The sequence below is a fragment of the Engystomops pustulosus genome, chromosome 5, assembly GCF_040894005.1.
Source record: "Engystomops pustulosus chromosome 5, aEngPut4.maternal, whole genome shotgun sequence".
Taxonomy (NCBI): Eukaryota; Metazoa; Chordata; class Amphibia; order Anura; family Leptodactylidae; genus Engystomops; species Engystomops pustulosus.
Window position 1 is genome coordinate 75,783,302 of NC_092415.1, and position 22,581 is coordinate 75,805,882.

At 40.4% G+C, this 22,581-nt stretch overlaps 1 long non-coding RNA gene across 3 annotated transcripts in view; it reads left to right on the forward strand.

Moving 5' to 3' along the window:
* LOC140132938 (uncharacterized) overlaps nt 1-22,581 on the forward strand; it is a 38,704-nt gene that overhangs the window by 1,911 nt on the left and 14,212 nt on the right. The window contains exon 1 of one of the 3 annotated variants that reach the window (XR_011855750.1): nt 9,471-9,539. The exons of the other annotated variants lie outside the window; for them this stretch is intronic. This is a non-coding gene — a long non-coding RNA (uncharacterized lncRNA). Of the gene's footprint in view, nt 1-9,470; nt 9,540-22,581 lie in introns of those variants that run through there. 3 annotated transcript variants of the gene reach the window in all.

Below are 22,581 nucleotides of genomic sequence, written 5' to 3' on the forward strand. Positions count from 1 at the left end.
ATAGTCAAGCTCTTATTTTAAGCAATTTGTATCCTATATAACAGGAAAATTTGGTAATTCTTAATAAAAAACAACACAATTGTAGGAATATTAAACAGCATCCTCCACAATGTGCTATTTATAATGTGTGCTGCGGAGCTGCTTGTCTGGCACAGGATGTATCTATTGGATAAGAAAATAGCTGTCATACAAATTCAGACTATCGCAGTAACTCCACTACAGAAGTGCATTGCCTCTATATTCTCCTGGCAGGATGACAGTTTGTAGATCCGGCCCACTTCCTTTTTTTCCTTTATTGTGGAGAAAACTAGCAGCAGCCTGCCAATTACCTGCACTTTTTTCCAATAAAGTTTTAATTTCTTATTCACAGTTTTCGCTACTTTAAAAGATGTTTAAGTAGTCAGTCGTTTGTTTTAGTTATACCTGAATACCTAATATACTTTTAAAGACTCAAATTCTATACTTTCATATCTAAATTTTGATATTTAAAAAGCCTCTGCATGACTTGAATGGAGGGGGTTCTGTCAGTGGGATGCACAGATTTATGCTACAGAAGTATTGTACTTTATTTTTGTATAACCTCTGTCAAATAATGAGAGTTACATATGAAGTGAATGTACATGATTTAGTGTTGGTTACAAAATTCTCTGCATTTCCAGCTATGTGCTTTTATTTTGAAACTTTATTATATAAAAGTAGATTTCTTTATAGTGAGTGATGTTTAGCTCTGCACCTCTACAACTGTATCTACAACATCTACTGTATGCTCCATGGGGTGGATTTATCATTAAAGGTGTATTCCAACAGCAAATTAATGTTGTTTATATTATAAAAAAATGATACAATGTTCCATAATTTTCTGTATCAATCCCTTACAGTTTTCTAGATCTCTGTTTGTTGTCATTCTATGGAAAGCTTCTATGTGTACAGAAATCTGACCATGGTCACACAGGTGCATGGTTCATTGCTATCATAGAGAGTAATCAGAGCTGTGGGATATAACGAGCTGTGCACATGTGTGACCATGGTCAGATTTCTGTCCACTGGAAATAAACAATGAAGATTTCTATAGAATGAGAGCAAGCAGAGATATAGAAAACAGTGAGGATACAGAAATTGATATTGATACAGAAAATGTATTAGAAAACGGTATAACTTTTACAGGGGCGTAACTAGGAGAGGCTGGGCCCCATAGCAGATTTCTGCATGGGGCCCCCCTACCCCTTAAAATATATATATATGGCAGGCACACGTCGGGCGCGCTGGAGAGGAGGAGAGGTGACCGCGGCTCACCCCTCCCCTCTCCATAGAGAATAGAGCCGCATGGCCGTTCTTACGGCCATAGATGGAGCACGCTCTATCTCTTTTGCTCAAAACAGTGAGTACTCGTTGTGCTCACCGTGCCGAGCCCTGGCGTATAGAAGCTTATGGGGGAAGTATATCCGGCAGCAAATCTGCGGCCAGATATACGTCCCCCATATGTTCTTGGGAAGGTACCCCTATACAGTCATGTTTATACAATTACACACATTTATACACTGATATATACACACCTTTATATACACACATAAAGTTCTACTCTCGTATACTCGCACCCTTATACATACAAGCATTCACTTATACACACATTTATACACTCATATACATTTATACACTAATACACAGAGTATATACAAACTCATACAGTATACACATTATATACATATAATACATTTACAATACACACACAAATATATATATACATACATACATACACAAATACAGTATACACTGACCATATATACACATACATGCAGGATAAAAACACCATATACACACATGCTGCGTATACATACAGAATATAAACATACATTCAGTATATACAGCATACATACTTACCACATACAAAAACACACATCATATATATATATATATGCTAATATAAATACATGCATGTAAAAATACAGTATTTGCTTCAATGCATTTATACACAGTATATACATGTATACATAGTAGATGCATATATACATATACATAGGATTTATATATATATATTTATGTATACACAGTATATATACAATATATACACATATACACAGTATATACACACATATTCACAGTATATATACAATATATACACATATACACAGTATATACACACATATTCACAGTATATATACAATATATACACATATACACAGTATATACACACATATACACAGTATATATACAATATATACACATATACACAGTATATATACAATATATACACAGTATATATACAATACATACACATATACACAGTATATATACAATACATACACATATACACACATATACACAGTATATATGCAATATATACACATATACACAGTATATATACAATATATACACAGTATATATACAATATATACACATATACACACATATTCACAGTATATATGCAATATATACACATATACACAGTATATACACACATATACACAGTATATACACACATATACACAGTATATATACAATATATACACATATACACACATATACACAGTATATATACAATATATACACATATACACACATATACACAGTATATATACAATATATACACATATACACAGTATATATACAATATATACACATATACACAGTATATATACAATATATACACATATACACAGTATATATGCAATATATACACATATACACAGTATATATGCAATATATACACATATACACAGTATATACACACATACACACATATACACAGTATATACACACATACACAGTATATACACACATATATACAGTATATATACAATATATACACATATACACAGTATATACACACATATACACAGTATATACACAATATATACACATATACACACTGTATATACACTGTATATACATATGTACACAGTATATGCATACAGATAAATACATATATACATACAGATAAATACATATATACATACAGATAAATACATCTGTATATACTTACCTTTTAGGAAGTTTGGGGGCTGTATGGGTGTTCAGGCAGGTGTCCAGATGCATTCAGACGGCGGGGGGGGGGGGCGCGAGCGGGGGAAGGGGGGGGCGCGAGCGGGGGGGGGTCGAGTGGGGGAAGGGGGGGGCGCGAGCGGGGGGGGGGGGGCGAGCGGGGGGGGTGGGGGCGCGAGAGGGGGGGGCGAGCGGGGGAAGGGGGGGGCGAGCGGGGGAAGGGGGGGCCGAGCGGGGGAAAGGGGGGGGGCAGAGAATCAACTGTGCCGCCCTGCAGGCTGATGAGCGGGGAGGTCAGGGAGATGAGGGGGGCGGGTCAGAGAGGTGGCTGGGGGGCGGGTCAAGGATATGAGCAGGCAGGGATCCCGGAAAGAGGCGGGCGGGCTCAGGAGACGTGTAGATGCACAGAGAGGGAGGGGCCCGGGGGCACGATCCGGCACTGCAGCCCCGGACCACTTACCCCAGGCCGTGGCAAAGCACTGCAGGGAGCGTGCATCCCCGGGCCCCTGAACCTCACGGGCCCCGTAGCAACCGCTACGGCTGCTACGGCGGTAGTTACGCCACTGAACTTTTAATTATTCAAACAATAACATTTATTTGTTGAAATGGGAACACCCCTTTAAGCAACCTTTTTGTGCTTCTTAGGAGCAGATTTATCATGGTAGCTTAGACTACTTGTGACTAATAAAAAGGCACAAAAAGTTGCTTATTTTTGTGCAACTACTTCCAAAGTTTTCCCTACATCACAAAAGGATTGGAGTCGATTAGAACCTAAACACTTCTTAGGGCCTCATGCACTCAAACTCATGTCTTGGCCGTGAGTTAGCGACATAATCGGCGGGGAACATGTGGCCCCATTACTTTCTAAAGGACTTGGTCATTGCGTGTTGCATGCACCACACATCATCGCATTGTGAAGGTGCTGACAGCTCATGGGGCCTGGTAGATAAGAAGGACCAATGTCACACTAAAGCATCTTTCTACTTTTCTATTAGATGGTGTGTAAATGACTGAATTAATGAATTTCTTGGATAATACATACAAAGAGACATAAGATTGGTGCTCTATAACAAGGGTTCCTAGAATGTTCTTGCACAGGGGCCTTCTAAACTCTATGTTCACCACTGCTGCCACTTTAATACTTAGGACAATTTAGTATACATTTTACATTGTATACACATATGTGTTAATGATTTAACTTAAATTTGGCACTACCTTGGTACAGTGCATAAGTTATGAGTATATTACTATCAGTGTGATGTTTCAGGCATGTATTGCGAGGGTTAGAAGACTGTAAGCTGTAAGGACTGCTGAAGCAGGACGGCAACAGGAAATAGCGGTGAGCACTGCAGTAGAAGTAAGACACCCAACCTCTTAATCAAGCAGTGATGCCAATACCTGTCATCTTTAAATGCCGATCACCACCCTGTGACGTCATCACAGGGGAGCCGATTAGTTGCTGTGAACACTATAAAAAAAAAGCATCCAAGTTTTTGCCATTTTTCATCCCTTAAAAATTTACATAAAAAGTGATTAAAAGGTCGTAAAGCTGTCCAAATGATATACAGGCGGTCCCCTACTTAAGAACACCTGACTTACATACGACCCCTAGTTACAAACGGACCTCTGGATATTGGTAATTTACTGTACTTTATCCTTAGGCTACAATAAACAGCTATAACAGTTATCACATGTGTCTGTAATGAAGCTTTATTGTTAATCCTGGTTCTAATGACAATCCAACATTTTTAAAATCCAATTGTCACAGAGACCAAAAAAAATTTGGCTGGGGGTTACAATGATAAAGTATACAGTTCCGACTTACATACAAACTCAACTTAAGAACAAACCTACAGACCCTATCTTGTATGTAACCGGGGACTGCCTGTAATTGAAAAATGTCACCGGATGCAGGGGGGAGAGTTGTCAGAGCATCTTAGACACTGCGATCGCTGCCAGGCTCCTGTAGTACGTCTTGATGCTTAAAAGCAATGCCCACCAGGACATAATATAACATCCAGGTATGGGAAGGAGTTAAACAAATTGCGGACATTCCAGCATATGAAAAACACACCACAGGACTGTACTTGATGAGACTTACAGGTACATGTTAAGGTTCCACCATCAGTAATGCTGATGGTAGTTTTCCTTCAACCAAAAATGCAAAAAAGGGAAACAGCTGCAGTAGGAAAGGGGTTAAATAATCTTTTTCAAGACCCCCTTCTAGTTAAAATGCAGTTTTTCTGTAATGGCCTACAGTTTTTGTTTGTTTATAAGTCATTACCTAACTTACCTACTTAACTAAAAAGCATTCTGTCAGATTCTCAAACCATGTACAACAGATATCTGTAATTTGCCAGTAAAAACACCTTGGACCTTTTGAGACCTGCCCTGTTTATAGCATCCATGGAGGGACTACATAAAGGGCAATTTGGGACACTATTAAACACTCCTAGTCCTTATGGACCAGTGGTTTAGTGTCCCAAATCACCTTTTGGCTAGTCCCTCTATGGATGCTATAAAAAAAAGCCTTTATACTAATCTAGTGATGTATCCAATGAGGTGCATCAAACCCATCTTGGCGCTCCCCGTGCCTGCGCAATACTTCCCGCCTTCACTGTGGGACGCGAGGAGAATCGGACCAGGGTAGGTAATAAGGTTTTTTATTTAACTAGCAGACACAATTGTTACTGCAATTATTTTGGTATCCTTACAGTTAGGATAATTATCATTGTCTGTGGGCACCAAATTAAAGTTATATCCTCCCTTAAAGGGGATAGCAGGGACGGTGACCGGCCGGGAAGAGACAGAAGAAGCACACAAGTAGCAGGTGTTCAAAAGGGTCTCTTAGCCCTGTCACTCAAACTTCTATTAACATCGGAAGGTCACTGGACTATTGCTGAAGTGGTATAATTGGCAATATTATATTCACAATGAATAATTTGCTTTCACATTTTCCTCCTTTTGAACACAATATTGTCCCCTTATGTCAGTCATTGCACCCGTATAACTACTTCTGACCAGCTCTCCTGGACCAGGACATTTAGATGTCATTCACCATCACAGGGTCCTGACCAAACATAGGTTTACTGCTAGTGGCTGGGACCTCCTACTAAGCCAGCATTTCACTTTATTTACAAAATTATATGATATTCATTAAAAAATTGATTGTCTTCTTTAGTGCCAGACATCAGAAGTTTTTCTGTCACATCTTCTGGTTTCAGCAATTCAGATGACTTCCCTCTGGGTTATATCTGGCTTTAACCACACAGACTTGTTCTAGCTTGGCATCCTTCTTGCATGATTTTCTAAACCTTTTAACTAAAAAGAATAAAGTTTTAATGCCAACATAAAGAACAATCACACATATTAAGACTTTTAATATCACGTGTATTATTCCTAAAATCCATCCCCCCAGGCCCTTAAACCAGTTAGCTGGGTTCAGCCAGGTAAGCCAACTTGGCCAGTCCTCTAAAGAGTTAACCTTTCTAAACTCTTCCTTTAACCTTTTAGCTTGTTCAATATCATGTTTGACCTGCAAAACACCTGAGGGATTAATATAATGGCAAGAAGCAGGACCAACCAACTGGCACATACCACCTTGCGCCGCTGTCAAATAGTCAAGAACTAAAGTATGCTGATAACTTACCAATGCCAGCTGCACTGTAAGTGTTGATGTTACAGTCAGGGCATCAAATATATATTCTGTAACATTATCAAATAACTCAGTTTCTCAATGTTATGAGCATTACACACTGGCAGGCCCATAAGTGTTAATGATAGGCCAAATTTCTCATGCCAGGGTATATGCATAAGTTATTTTGCCTTACTTTTTCGTTTATACAGCATGTGCTTGGGTACTGTACCATATGGGAAGTCCTTACTCTTCCATACCCAGGTAGCAGGAGTTAATCTAGCCAGGGTACAGAAACCTTCTGCTCCCAAAGGTATCCACTTGTATGTATTATGACCACACACAATATAGACATCTTTGGGTAGCTCAAAGGCGCTGATTCTGTAATGCACCAACATATCTGCAAGTTCTACTAACCTCAGGGAATTGTGAAAAAGGCACCAAGGTTTAACTGTCTTATTTCCCATGGGGCTATGATATCTTTCCCTTCTACATGCTGAACCATCACTCTGATTAAAATCAGTCCCAGGATCAGCAATGGCTCATTTCTGGACACAAGTTATATTATCCACACCTGTAAAATTAGGGGCCCATGCCCAAACTGGATCATGCACATATCAACCTAAACAATCCTTTGAATATGGCCTTTACCAGTTCCCCACTGGTTGTTTCTCCTAATTTTAATGCAGGAACCTCGACCCTTTCCAATTCCCTGGGATGCCTTGCATATAATCCATCATTTTTGAATAACCCCTTTCAGTTAGGTTGGCCACCCACCAAGGATCAAAGACATGCCCCACTATTGGGAGTGGGACACCAACATCTGTTTCACTTGTGACTGCTGAGGAAATTATAACCCTGTCCTTGGTGCCTGTCCAAACAATATCTCATAGGGACTCCTTTCCACGAGGAGTTGTTCGTACAGAATACAAGGCCAAAAGGAGACACTCTACCCATGATTTCCCAGTTTCTCTTATTACTTTTTGAATTTTTAACTTGCTGGTCGCGTTAAGTCTTTCCACCTTCCCACTACTCTGTGGCCTGTAGGGAGTGTGGAAAGCCTGATCTATCCCCAGGGCTTTTAGGACCTCTTGTAGCACCTCTACTGTAAAGTGGGTACCTCTACCGCTCTCAATATTTTCTGGCACATCGTATCTGCAGACAACTTCTGAGAGGATTTTCTTTGCTGTATTTTTGGCAGTTGCCCTAGCAACTGGCAAAGCCTCTGGCCACACGGAAAAGAGATCTACAAAGACCAAGACATAACCATACTTACCCACCCTTCACCTTCTTAACCCCTTAGGGACGTGGCCCTTTTTCATTTTTGCATTTTCATTTTTCACTCCCCACCTTCAAAAATCTGTAACTTTTTTATTTTTCCCTGTTTGAGCTTGTTTTCTGCGTAAAAAATTTAACTTCATAGTGATGGTATTTATTATGAAGTGAAAATTATGAAAAAACGCATTTGCGCCGTTTTCTTGTGGGCTTGGATTTTGCAGCTTTTACTGAGCGCCCCAAATCACATGTCTATTTTATTCTTTGGCACGGTACAATCACGAGGCTACCAAGTTTGTACAGGTTTTATAATGTTTTCATACATTTAAAAAAATTAAAACCTTCTGTACAAAAAAAAATTCTTCATTTTGCCATGTTCTGGCACTAATAACTTTTTCATACTTCAGTGTGCGGAGCTTTGGGTGGTGTCATTTTTTTGCAACTTTTGATGACGTTTTTAATACTTTCATATTTAGGACTGTATGGGCTTTTGACCACTTTTTATAGAATTTTTTATATTTTTCAAAATGGCAGAAAAGTGGCATTTTAGACTTTGGGCGCCAATTTCCGTTACGGGGTTAAACGCTGGTAAAATCGCTAATATATTTTGATAGATCGGACATTTTGGGACGCGATGATACCTAATGTGTTTATGATTTTTACTGTTTATTTATATTTATATCAGTTCTAGGGAAAGGGGGTGATTTAAACTTTTACTTTTGTTTACTATTTTTTCATATTTTTTTAAAAAATTAAAAAAAATTTTTAACTATTATTTTAGATCCTCCAGGGTAATTTAACACTGCATGGTCCGATTGCAAATACTATATACTGCAATACTACTGTATTGCAGTATATAGCTATTTTACAATGATTTTTAATAGCCTAGAAATCATTGCACCTGGCAAGCCTACGAGTCTCAATGAGACTCTAGGCTGCCATAGCAACCGATCGCCGCCCTCCAATGACATTCCAGGGGGCATATCGGGTATCCAAGATGGCGGCGCACATGTAAAGGTAAGTTAGGTGTCACGGTCGGGTTCGACCGCAGCACTTAACAGGTTAACTGCCGCGATCGGTGCCAGCACCGACCACGGCAGTGGCAGGCGGGTGTTGGCTGTTTTATACAGCCATTACCCACTGTGTATGGAGAGAGCTCAGCTCGCGAGCTCTCTCCATACACCCCTTGCGGCACAAGGACAATATAGTTCGTCCTCAGTCGGCAAGGTGTTAAAGGAGCAAGGCATTTCCCAACTAGGCTGTCCCAGCCTATCACTGTGCACCACCAGCCATATACCCCAGCATGCCATGTTCCCCGTGCCTTAACAAAAGTTCCTAACTTGCTAGCTCTGCTGTATGGTGTTTGTTCCTGTCTGCTACCAGTGTGTGATCCCTGGCTTCTTCCTGACTCTGATTTTCTCTGCACTCCCTGGTATATGATCCCGGCTTGCTTCTTGAACCTGTGCTGCCTGCCACTGGATTCTGATTAAACCCTGCCTGCCTTGACTACAGACTGTTACTGACTACCCGCCTTGCCTGACAGCTTGGTACCTCTGTGCCTGCTGGGCCAGCTGCTATCTATACTGGGACCACCACAAGAGATAGCAGCGTTGCAAGCTCTCCACAGCAAAGTCCAAATTCCTGTATAGAGGTAAAAGGGTGAATACCAGAGAGGTACAGGGACAACGCCCTTAGTGTGTGGCCCTGAGTCAAACCAGTTAGATAGCACAGTGGGTTCACAACCCGCTGCTTGTTACACACAGAGGGATTTACTAAAGGGTGATTAGGGACACTAAACCACCAATGCATAAGTACCTGTGGATGGTTTAGTGTCTGGTTTCGGAGTTATGTTTTCTGAGCATTTGGGCTGGACATTGCAGCAAAAGGCCTTACTCTGATAAACACATCAACAAATAACTCTGATTTAAATTTTTAGTACTGGACTTGTGATGTGGGGTCAGACAGTGGGGCAGATTTACTTACCCGGTCCATTCGCGATCCAGCGGCGCGTTCTGTGCGCTGGATTCGGGTCCGGCCGGGATTTAATAAGGTAGTTCCTCCGCCGTCCACCAGGTGACGCTGCTGCGCTGAAAAGCATCTGAACGCGCTGGAGTTCACCGGCTCGGGCTGAGTGAAGGTAAGTGCGCCCCGAGCAACACATTTTCCGTTCTTAAATGCGGCGTTTTTTTCCGAATACGTCGGGTTTTCGTTCGGCCACGCGCCACAATCCGATCGCGTGCGCCAAAATCCCGGGGCAATTCAGGTACAATCGGCGCAAATCGGAAATATTCGGGTAACACGTCGGGAAAACGTGATTCGGGCCCTTAGTAAATGACCCCCAGTGTGTCAGTTAGATATGTTGTCTACATAGGAGGTGACTGGAAGCCAGCTTGGTACAGTAGTATGAGAGAGCAAAACATTATATATATCCATCATCATCTTATAGGGGCCTTATCTACTGTATGTTCATTTAGAATACTAAACTGCCTCCTTTCACGATGGCACCAGTTAGAGGCAAGAATCAGAGATCCTCAAAGCGTAACCAGCTGTTAACATTTTTTCCCCACAGCCACTTAGCGTTTTTACAGATTCCTGGAAAAAAAACACTTTTAACCCCTTATCACCGACACTAGTTTTCAGCTCAATGACCAGACTCGATTTTTCAAATCTGACATGTCTCACGATAATTGGTTATAACTTCGGAACGCTTTAACATATCCTGGTGATTTTGAGAATGTTTTCTCGTGACACATTGTACTTCATGTTAGTTATAAAATTTAAATGATAAGTTTTGCGTTTCGTTCTGAAAAAAAGTGAAAATTTGGCAAAAGTTTGTAAAAATTCTTCATTTTCCAAGTTTGAAATGTTCTGGTTTCCAGACAGGAAGTAAAACTACCCAAAAAGTTTGATAATTAACATTTACAGAATATCTGCTTTATGTTGGGATGATATTTTATGCTTCCGGTCATTTTTCTAGGATGTTATGAGGTGCAGAACTTTAGGTGCGATTTTTCTTATTTTCATGAAAATTGCCATAACTCACATTTTGAGGGACAACTCAGCTTTCAAGTGACTTTGAGAGGCCTAAATAATAGTAACACCCCATAAATTACCCCACTATAGAAACTTCACCCCTCAACGTATGTAAAACAACTTCTATTAAGTCCATTAACCCTTTAAGTGTTTCACATGGGTTAAAAAATATGGACCTGCGATTTAGAAACTATGGAAGTTTTTTGGAAATACATTCATTTAGGCCAAAACTGACATTTTCAGAATAAATTAAATGATGAAACGCACTGCAGCGCTTGATGCCCAATTCCTCCCGAGTGTACTGATACCCCATATGTGGTGGTAAATTGCTGTATGGGCGCACGGCCGAGTATAGAATGAATGGAGGTGCCATTCACAGCAGATTTGTATTGTCACATTGTACGACCTATAAATTTTTATTTTTTTTGGTAATGCGATCATATGAGGGCTTATTTTTTATGGGATGAGATACAATGTATAAATAATTTATTTTGGGAGTCTAAAGCTTATTCATCAGATTTTATTAACTATTTCAAGGGGGACACAAACAAAATCATCAATTTTTATTTTGGATTGTGAGCATTTCCCCCCCCCCCCCCCGCTCACCGTAACGTAAAAATAATATTTTATCTTTATTCTCTGGTTCACTACGATTGCAGTGATACCTCATTTATATAGTTTTTCTTATTTTGTTCAATTTTCCTGAGCAAAACCAATATTGGAGAAAATCGCATTGTTTTTACTATTGACAACTTTTCAGGGCCATAACTTCTGTATTTTTCTGTTGTCAGATCTGGTTGAGGGCTCATTTTTTGTGAAAACAGTTGTTCTTTTCAGTCGTATCATATTACGTACCGTAACTTTTTTTGATCACTTTTTAGAACATTTTTTGTGATGGTGTTTGATGAAAAATTGTATATTATGGGAAGTTTTTCGAGTTTTTTTTTTACGTAGTTCACCGAGCGGGTTCAATATTGATTTAGATTTATTGTACAGATTAATACGGACGCGGTGATACCAAATATGTACGTGTTTTGTGTTTTATATACTTTATTTGCATTTTATGTGTTACGCATGCTCAGTTACTTACAGCCGGGTCCTGCCAGGAAGGCAGGACCCGGTGAGAAGAGGAGCCGACAGCTCCGGGTCACTCGTCGGAACCCGGGGCAGCGGCAGGAGGGATCGGATCCCCCTCGGAGTTTTTCCGATCCCGGGTGTTAGTGCCGGGTCTGGGCTGTGATATCACAGCCCGACACCGGCACCAGCGAGACCCGGTGTCCCGAAAACTTCTTCTGATGCGCCGCCGTAGAAAGGCGTCGCATCAGAAGAAGTACCCTTAATGACCGCCGTAAAAACCCGATAGGGCGGTCATTAAGGGGTTAAGATAACTTAAAATTCCTAGAGTACAATGCTTATTTATAATGCTGGACGTCCCATTTCATAGTATCATACCATATAAGGCTGGCAAAAGACCATCAAGTCCAACCTAGGCATTGTGGATTCTTGATATATTTCATTGCATCATGTGACCAGGTTATGCAACCACACACACAGGCCCAAATAGAATATTAGTGAGGCAAACTGCTTAAAGGAAACCTACCACATGATATGGTAGGTGTAAGATGGAAATACCAAGCACCAGCTCAGGGTGAGCTGGTGCCGGAGCTTATTTTTGTTAGTGTCCTAAACCGCTGTATCGCGGTTTAAAACACTTTTTAAACTTTATAGCCGAAGCTGCTTTGGCGCACCATGCGCGCGACTGTGTCGAGCCTACATAGGAAGTAAAGGAGAGCCGCGCGCACAGTCACGCGCATGGTGCGCTGGGCATGTACCACCATGCGCCAAAGCAGCTTCGGCTGTAAAGTTTAAGAAGTGTTTTAAACCGCAATACAGCGGTTTAGGACACTAACAAAAATAAGCTCCGGCACCAGCTCACCCTGAGCTGGTGCTCGGTATTTCCATCTTACACCTACCATATCATGTGGTAGGTTTCCTTTAACGGAATGCTAAATTGCATATCAGAAGTGTATTTGTTCACAGGAATCAAATCAAACAAATAAATTAATTAATCTATTAATTTCCCATACCTTTTGTGCAAAACAGTTTAAAATTATAATACGAAGCATACAGATATAGTTCTCAAAATACAGCCCAAAAGTAGGCAGTGTAAGTAAAAAAAATTGTGCAAGTGGGCTATACCAGTGCTCAAATACTCTTCAAGTGAAGAGTAGGTCTCACCTATGCATCAATGGGGTTTCCAGGGCAATAGGCGTTTTATGTACCTATTAAGGTGCATTCATCAGGGCATCATATCCTCTCTAAATCGCCGCCAAGTGAAAGCTTCTATCGGGCTGACCCAGGGTAAATTGGTGTACAGATGAAGAGAGTGGCCCACATTTATTACAGCCCTTTTTAGTGAAAACTGCTTGCACGTGTATTTAAGAAGTGTCTGGCGGCTGCACTATTCCTGCCACAACAAAACAAATTCTGCACTGAAAGGGGCATTCTGGTGCACAGTCCGACCATGCGCCACATTTATCATGCGATGTCTGATAGAATTGTGTCACATGCCCCATGTTAAAGATGCACCAAAAAAAAGTTTGTGCACTCTTTTGAAGCGTTGCACGGTGTGCCAGATTAATGAAGAACGTGCGCCACAATTCATAAATCTGTCACACACTGCACCCTATAAAGGCAAATTGCACCTAGTGCAGTTTGCACCGTTTTTGATATATGTGGGCCAGTGACACCAAGTCTCACATTGCATGTTGATGCAGTGGAAAGCAGCTGATGGCGAGAAAGACCTCTTTAGGTGCACAGTGTGTTGCGGCAAGCATACTGTGCGGAAACACTTCATAAATATATGTGCAAGCAGTTTCACATGTATTTATGTGCAAACTATACCAGCATACTGGCACAAAATTATTAAACAATGAGGGCCACAGTCTTTTCGGAAATAGGCAAGGATTGTGAATGTCGACAGCAAGCATTTGGATGCTGGGAAATCATCTATATAGCATTACTGAAAGAAATAAAAAAGGTGCAGTTCAATTTGGATTCTATTTCTGGGTACAAACGTGACACGTCTGTATAGATATGTGTGTAGCAAAACTAAAAAATTGTTTGGAAATGTTTTGGTCAGCACCAAATAGATGCCACATTTTTGTGTTTCAAAAACATGTTCAAGTTCACTTATCTACCACCTGCGAAATAAAATTCTTTACTGTATAATAAACATGAGCACCCTGTAGCTAAACTGTGGAACTCCCTATCTTATTTCCACGCTGCTGCAAGTACGGTAATAGAAGTGCCGACCTGATGAGCACAGTGTGAAGATCTCAATATTGACGCAAAGTGAGACAGAATTATAATAATTACACATTGGTAAATGAGCTGAATAATTACATTTAAAAGCACAAGCTTAAAATCTGCAACTAGAAACGAAAGAGGTGATAGGACACTACCAAAGTCTTGCAAGCTATAAGATAATGGTGTAAAAATGTGTAGAATACTTTTTTTTGATACAGTAGACAGAACGAAGAAGTACATGTACTCTGACGTTATTGATACATTATATGGGTTTTCCGAGTCACCACTTAAAAAAGAACAAATTTAAAATAACTTTATGTCCACACATGTGTAGATACATTCTGGGAAATAAAATTGTTCTTCCAACACCCATCAGAACTGATCACACTGTGACCCCTTCAAAATGTCATGATATACACTATATCCTAATTATAATATTAATGACCTCTTCCCGATGTAATATTATGGCGCGGTGGGAAGGTACTTTATGACAATACTAGTACAGCGCGCATGGTGTCAGCTCATGAGCAGAGCCTATACCATAGTGTCAGCTGCAATATGCTGTAACACCCATGACTGTTGACCCAAATTCCATGAGGGGTGTAGCTGATAAACTAGGGGCACTTGTTGGTTTTTAGGTTTTCTATTTCCCCTAGGAGCCTCTAGATTTGTAATCCTGCCTCAAATACAAATGGTGCTTTATCATTGTGGAGTCCTGTAGTATTTTACATGTTAAGTCTTTCTCACATGGCTTCTTAATCAGAGAGCTGATATTTCACAGTGGGACAAACTGGGAGTTACATAATGGGCACCAAATAAGTTTTTTTCCAGAAATTATTGCAATTTCCATCTAAGGCATCTATTGCAGATCATATCTGAAAACCATCTGTATGTTCAAAATGCTTATTATACCACTTGATAATACACATATTACACCTCGCTAAATTCTCCAAGTGGTGTACAGGCGGTCCCCTACTTAAAGGGAACCTACCACCACAAATCTACCTATAAAGGTAGATTGGGTGGTAGGTGGATCAATGGGACGTGAGGATAGCCCTTTTAAGGGATAATCCTCACGTCCCTGCACTTTTTTGATAACTTTAATTTGATATTTATTCAAATTTACTTATGCGGCTACCGGGGCGTGGAGTAGCCGCATATGAGATTACACGAGGCGGCTACTCCACGCCCCGGTAGCCACTTTACCCCTCCTACTCACCCATCTTCGGCGCGCAGCTCCACGTAGCTGCGCGCCCCCGTCCGGCGATCCTGCCGTCTGCGCATGCGCAGAAGAGCAGGCCCGCGCCTGCGCGGTCACAACTCCGAAACAGGCGCGGGCCTGCTCTTCTGCGCATGCGCAGAGGGCAGGATCGCCGGACGTAGCTGCGCGTCGAAGATGGGTGAGTAGGAGGTGTAAAGTGGCTACCGGGGCGTGGAGTAGCCGCCTCGTGTAATCTCATATGCGGCTACTCCACGACCCAGTAGCCACATAAGTAAATTTGAATAAATATCAAATTAAAGTTATCAAAAAAGTGCAGGGACGTGAGGATTAGCCCTTAAAAGGGCTATCCTCACGTCCCATTGATCCACCTACCACCCAATCTACCTTTATAGGTAGATTTGTGGTGGTAGGTGCCCTTTAAGAACTCTCGACTTACAGACAACCCCTAGTTACAAACGGACCACTGGATATTGGTAATTTATTGTACTTTAGGCCTAGGCTACAATAATCAGCTGTAACAGTTATCACAGGTGTCTGTAATGAAGATGTATTGTTAATCTTGATTCTTATGACAATCCAACATTTTTAAAATCCAATTGTCACAGAGACCAAAAAAGTTCTGGCTGGAATTACAATGATAAAATATACAGTTCCGACTTACATACAAATTCAACTTAAGAACAAACCTACAGACCCTATCTTGTATGTGACCCGGGGACTGCCTGTACTTTCAAAAATTTTGGTCACTTTTCTGGTTCTCCTTTGTTTTGTTCCACTAGGGCTCTCCAAATGCATCCTGACACAAAGATGCAAGGATGTAAAGGATTTCTGTTAAATTTGGCTTTTAAAAGGCCAACATCCCTCTTATCCTCTACTGTGTGGCTATGCAACATTTATTATGCACATGTGGTGTACTAGAAATAGTTTACACATTTTTTAGGATTGCTGGGGTCTGTATATAGTGATCACTGGCGGCTGCTTACAACTACATAAAAAGGATCATTTTGGTAATAAATACCAGTACAGAAAGGCCAATGTTAGCAATATGATCACTATATAATATATAATGTACTAGGAGCAAATATAGTGATAAATACTGTATACAGTGATGAATGTTACTGTCATTTACTGAGTAACACTACCCCCATAGTGACAGCAGTCCTCAGTAGAGGCAGGGACCAGGGACTATGATAAGTTAGCCTGCTCATGGACCAAATATTGCCATGGTTTTTACAGCTTTAACTTTTTGCACCAAATGATATGACTTTCTTATTCTATGTGTCGGTACGATCACAAATTTATATAAGTTTATAATTAGAGATGAGCGAGAACTAAAATGCTCGAGTGCTCGTTATTCGAGACGAACTTTTCCCGATGCTCGAGTGCTCGTCTCGAATAACGAGCCCCATTGAAGTCAATGGGAGACTCGAACATTTTTCAAAGGGACCATGGTTCGAGAATAAAATGTGTTATTTAATTGAAAAAGAATGTCTTCTGATAAGTTAGCAGAGTATGCAAATATCTGCAATCTATTCTTCACTGTTCCGCGGGTATATTATCTCCCGACAAGTTAGCAGATGTGAAGAACAGTGAAGAATAGAATAAAAACAGTGAACACAGGATCATTTAAGTGAAAAACACAGTGAAAAACACAGTGAAGAATAGATTGCAGATGTTCTGCACATCTGCTTACTTGTCGGGAGATACGCGCCAAACGGTGCGAACAAAATAGCATGTGAAGAACACTATACATGTGTGTGAACAACAAATTGCAGATGTTTCCATACATCTGCAATGTGTTCTTCACACATATATATTGTTCTTCACATGCTATTTTGTTCGCACCGTTCCGTGCGTATCTCCCGACAAGTAAGCAGATGTGCAGAACATCTGCAATCTATTCTTCACTGTGTTTTTCACTTAAATGATCCCCGATTCCTCTGCGCTGCTGCCCGATGCCCCTGCGCTGCTGCCCGATGCCCCTGCGCTGCTGCCCGATGCCCCTGCGCTGCTGCCCGATGCCCCTGCGCTGCTGCCCGATGCCCCTGCGCTGCTGCCCGATGCCTCTGCGCTGCTGCCCGATGCCTTTGAGCTGCTGCCCGGTGCCTCTGCGCTGCTCCCCGGTGCCTCTGCGCTGCTCCCCGGTGTCTCTGTCCTGTTCCCCGATGTCTCTGTGCTGCTTACCGGGTTCTTCAATGTGTTCTTCACACATATATATTGTTCTTCACATACTATTTAGTTCGCACCGTTCCGCGCGTATCTCCCGACAAGCAGATGTGCCGAACATCTGTAATCTGTTCTTCACTGTGTTTTTCACTTAAATGATCCTGTGTTCACTGTTTTATTCTATTCTTCATTGTTCTTCACTGTGTTTTTTTTAATTAAATGCTCGATCTCGAGCAGGGGAAATACTCGTCCGAGCAACGAGCCGTTTCGAGTACCTTAATACTCTATTTATAATGTTTTCATACATTTACAAAAATTAAACCTCCTGTACAAAAAAAAAATCTTTATGGCCCTAATAACTTTCATGCTTCAGTGTTTATTATTTTAACTGTGGATTTATATTTATATCAATTATAGGGGGATGATAAGCATTTGTAAGGACCTCTTCAAGTATTTACAGCTTTAACACTGAACTGTTGCAGCCACAGCAGCTCCTGACCTCTTATGTATCTTATCTGCTGCTGTATCCTCCGTTCAGTGAAAAGGAGGATGGGGAGGGAGTAGAGGGACAGGCACTGATCTGCTGCTGCTGCTGCCTCACTAAGGTAAATTTAGTGTGAGCAGAGTAGATCAGTTTCAGGCTGCAATGGGACAGATCATTGGAGTACTCAGCATGCCACACTGTTTCCTGCCTGGCCAGAGCTCCAATGATGAACAAGTCTGGGGAGATGGTAAGCGTGCCTACAAAGAGGGTTCCGCATGACATAGATTTGCCACCACTGTGATATATAATAAATAAAGCAATCCCACTTGTATAATACAATTGTATAAAATACATAAACCACTGAAACTACACACTCAATAATTTATACATGGCAACCGCTTATTTATATACAGGAGCTCCTTTTAAAAGGAACCTGTCACAAAGGACCAAATTTTCACTAAAGACAGTTTGCCGGAGGTGCATAACAAATATGCCTTTCTGCTATCTCTAAGCATTTGCATTACAATATAATATAATTGTGTGTTATAACTTTCCTTGCACCCTGACAGAATCCTCTGTGTAGTCCCAGGGGTTGGACTTTGGTTTGGATGCATTTAAAAAAAACAACATGTGACTTGTCTGTGCTGCTGACTCCTCAGGTCTTGGCCCCCACTTTTAGTGCTCCTGTACAGCTTCTCCCTCCACCATTGTTGTCAGCTCACCATGCTGTGAGCTCTGTGAAGGAGAGGGAGGAAGGAGCTTTATATAAGCACAAAGGTGGAAGCAGTGGAGTTTGAAGCACAGAAACAGTCAAGTGTTTTTTTAGATGCATCCAAACCAAAGCCAAGCCCTGGGACTTAACAGAGGATTCTGACAGGCTGCAAGGTAAGTTAAAACACAAAATTATATTGTAATGCAAATGCATAGAGAAAGCAGAAAGGCATGATAAACCAGGGACACCTACTCATAGTTCCAGGCACTGTGATTGTGGCAATTTTCTTATATTTGTTATCTATGGCTTCCTACCATCTAAAATAATCTTTTAATACTATCCTCATGAAGCTGAAGTGCTTGCCTAGCCCCTCTGTGATTAGGCTCATCAAATTCTGCCCAAGTTCACACAACCTCAGGTTTTCTAATTGTTAATAAAAATCCACAAAGTGAACTCAAAGAAATCACACCAAGACAAAGTATGGTATACTATCTCAATCTCTGTGGAGAAGTGATGCCATGCAGGGCTAGGCAGATGAGAGATTCTTTATTTGCATCACAAAGGATTATACAGAAACTTTTAGTGGGGCAGGACCTGGGCTTGGATAGTTAAAGATAAAAAGGTAATGTCCATAGTTCATTGGTTAGTAAATTATCACATGGGCATCCCAGAAACAAAAGACATTTTTTCCCCTGGAATTGGTAGTATCGTAAATCAGCCCAGGAAGTCTTACATTCTTTCGCTGCACAGGAGTGTGTTATCACACTGTTATCAATCTTCATCGACAGTTGAGCATCCTCTTAATTTCAGCATTTAGCAAGCATATAAAAATAAAAGCATTTTCAGTAAACATATAACAATACTTCACAGGCTTTACATGCTGTTACACTGTCTCCCCCCCCCTTGCAAGAAGTTCTCACTGTTCAAGCGCTGAGGAAGCGGGCGAAAGGGTGAGACAGTAACAGCCTGTAAAGCTTGATCATAGAGGGACTAAAATAGCCCCTCAATCTCATTAGAATATTTTTAAAAGTTTTGGAAGGAGGGAGGCCATGGATGACACATAAGCAGATTACCACAGTTACAGTACATGGATCTACGAGTAAGTGGCCTTGGTTTATCCAGCTTGATTTGGACCCTTACCTCTACATCTATAAACTGCACAACACAAATGTATATTTGAGATCATATACAGCAACCTCCTCATAAATATATCTACACTACCGCTCAAAAATTTGGGGGCACCCAGACAATTTTGTGTTTTCCATAAAAACTCATACTTTTATTTTTCAAATGAGTTGCAAAATGAATAGAAAATATAGTCCACACATTGACAAGGTTTGAAATATTTTCATTTGAAACAATTATTTTCTCCTTCAAACTTTACCTCATCAAATAATGCTCCCTTTGCTGCCATTGCAGCATTACAGAGCTTTGGCTTCTAGCTGTTAATTTGTTGAGGTAATCTCACTCCATTCTTCCAGAAGCCCCTCCCACAAGTTGGATCGGCTTGATGGGAACTATTTGCGTACCATACGGTCAAGGTGCTTCCACAACAGCTCAATGAGGTTGAGATCTTGGGACTGGGCGGCCACTTCATTACTGATAGAATTCCAGCCCCCTGCTTCTTCCCTAAATAGTTCATGTATAATTTGGATGTGCTTTGTGTCATTGTTCTCTTGGATGAAATTGGCTCCTATCAAGTGCTGTCCACAGGGTATGGCATAATAATAATAATTCTTAATTCATATAGTGCCTACAGATTACACAGCACTGCACAAAGCTTGCCAAATTGATCCCTGTCCCCATGGGACTCACAATCTAAAAAAAAAACTACCAGTATGTTTTGGAGTGTGGGAGGAAACTGGAGGACCTTTAGGAAACCCACGCAAACACAGAGAGAACATACAAATTCTTTGCAGATATTGATCTGGATGAGACCCCAATGCTACCCACTCAGCCATTGTGCTTGCATGGCGTTGCAAAATGGAGTGATAGCCTTCCCTATTCAAAATCCCTTTGACCTTGTACAAATCTCCCACTTTACCAGCACCAAAGTAACCCAAGACCATCTCATGACTTCCACCACACTATTAGCCAGTCTCAGGTATGGCTATTTCTTTGCCAATCTGCCCTGAAGGCCAGCATCCTGGAGTTGCCGCTTCACTGTAGAGGTTGACACTAGCGTTTGGCAGGTATTATTTAATGAAGCAGCCAGTTGAGGACCAGAGAGGTGCTCCAACTATAGACTATTATGTACTAATCTTGTTGCTTAGTTGTGCAGCGGGCCCTCCCACTTCTCTTTCTATTCTGGTTAGAGCCTGTTTATGCTATCCTCCGAAGAGAGTAGTACGCACTGTTGTAGAAAATCTTCAGTTTGTTGCCAATTTGTTGCATAGAATGGCCTTTATTTCTAAGAACAAAAATAGACTGCCGAATTCCACATGAAAGTGATCCCAACAGCCCCCCTAAAAAAAACCCTCCTCCACTAGCCTTTTTACACAGTTAGCAAACTCAATGTACCATTAAATCAAGGTTATGGTGGCACTTATCAATCTCTGTTGTGCCGAGTCTGAGTGCATCCACAGTAGGTCTCAACACCGAATGAGACCAGGGAAAATAGAGCAATCTTTTTAAATGGGTGTGGGCACAATCAAAAACGGTTTCAGATGTACAGAAGTAAAACGTTTTTTTAATTTATAATAGTTTCTAAAATATGACAGACATTGAGTAAAATTAAAATGAATAATGTAAACACATCTGCATACAAATCAGGTAAAGATCTTAATATAGATATAGGAACTTAGTTCGACCTTAATTGTATGTGTATCTTGTTAACAGGATTCCTTTAGAGCTTTGTAAACAATTTTGTAAACAATTTTGTAAACAATTTCGCAAAAAATTTCTATTCCTTCTGATACTCAGAGACAATATAGCGGTTGATTCTCTAGATATTCTCTAGATATAGTAAACAATTTTGTAAACAATTTTGTAAACAATTTCGCAAACAATTTATATTCCTTCTGATACTCAGAGACAATATAGCGGTTGATTCTCTAGATATAGTAATAGTAGTCCCGTACACAGTGGGGAGTCCTATGTCCCAATAGAAAGATTCATAAAGATGAAAAAATTCGTAGAGCTGAAAAATTCATGGGGATGAAAAAATTCATAAAAAAGAAAATTGCATGCATTAAAAATAAAGATAAAAAATAAAAAATGAATAGTTAAAAACAAATTTGTTTAAGAGTAAATTGGTATCCAGGAGGTTTTTATGTTGCACAAAGTGTAGGGCCCTACACTTGTGTAGACTCTTACAGCTATTTGCCAAAAATATATAGGATGTTTAAAATCTAATCACTCACAGTTGGTTGATCATATGCGTCTTTCTCTCTGTTCGAACTGGAAACGTTCACTATTGTGGAGGTTTTGGTAGTCGTTTTTAATATGTGATGGCGTCCTCCACGTCTCTGAGTATCAGAAGGAATAGAAATTGTTTGCGAAATTGTTTACAAAATTGTTTACAAAATTGTTTACTATATCTAGAGAATATCTAGAGAATCAACCGCTATATTGTCTCTGAGTATCAGAAGGAATAGAAATTTTTTGCGAAATTGTTTACAAAATTGTTTACAAAATTGTTTACAAAGCTCTAAAGGAATCCTGTTAACAAGATACACATACAATTAAGGTCGAACTAAGTTCCTATATCTATATTAAGATCTTTACATGATTTGTACGCAGGTGTGTTTACATTATTCATTTTAATT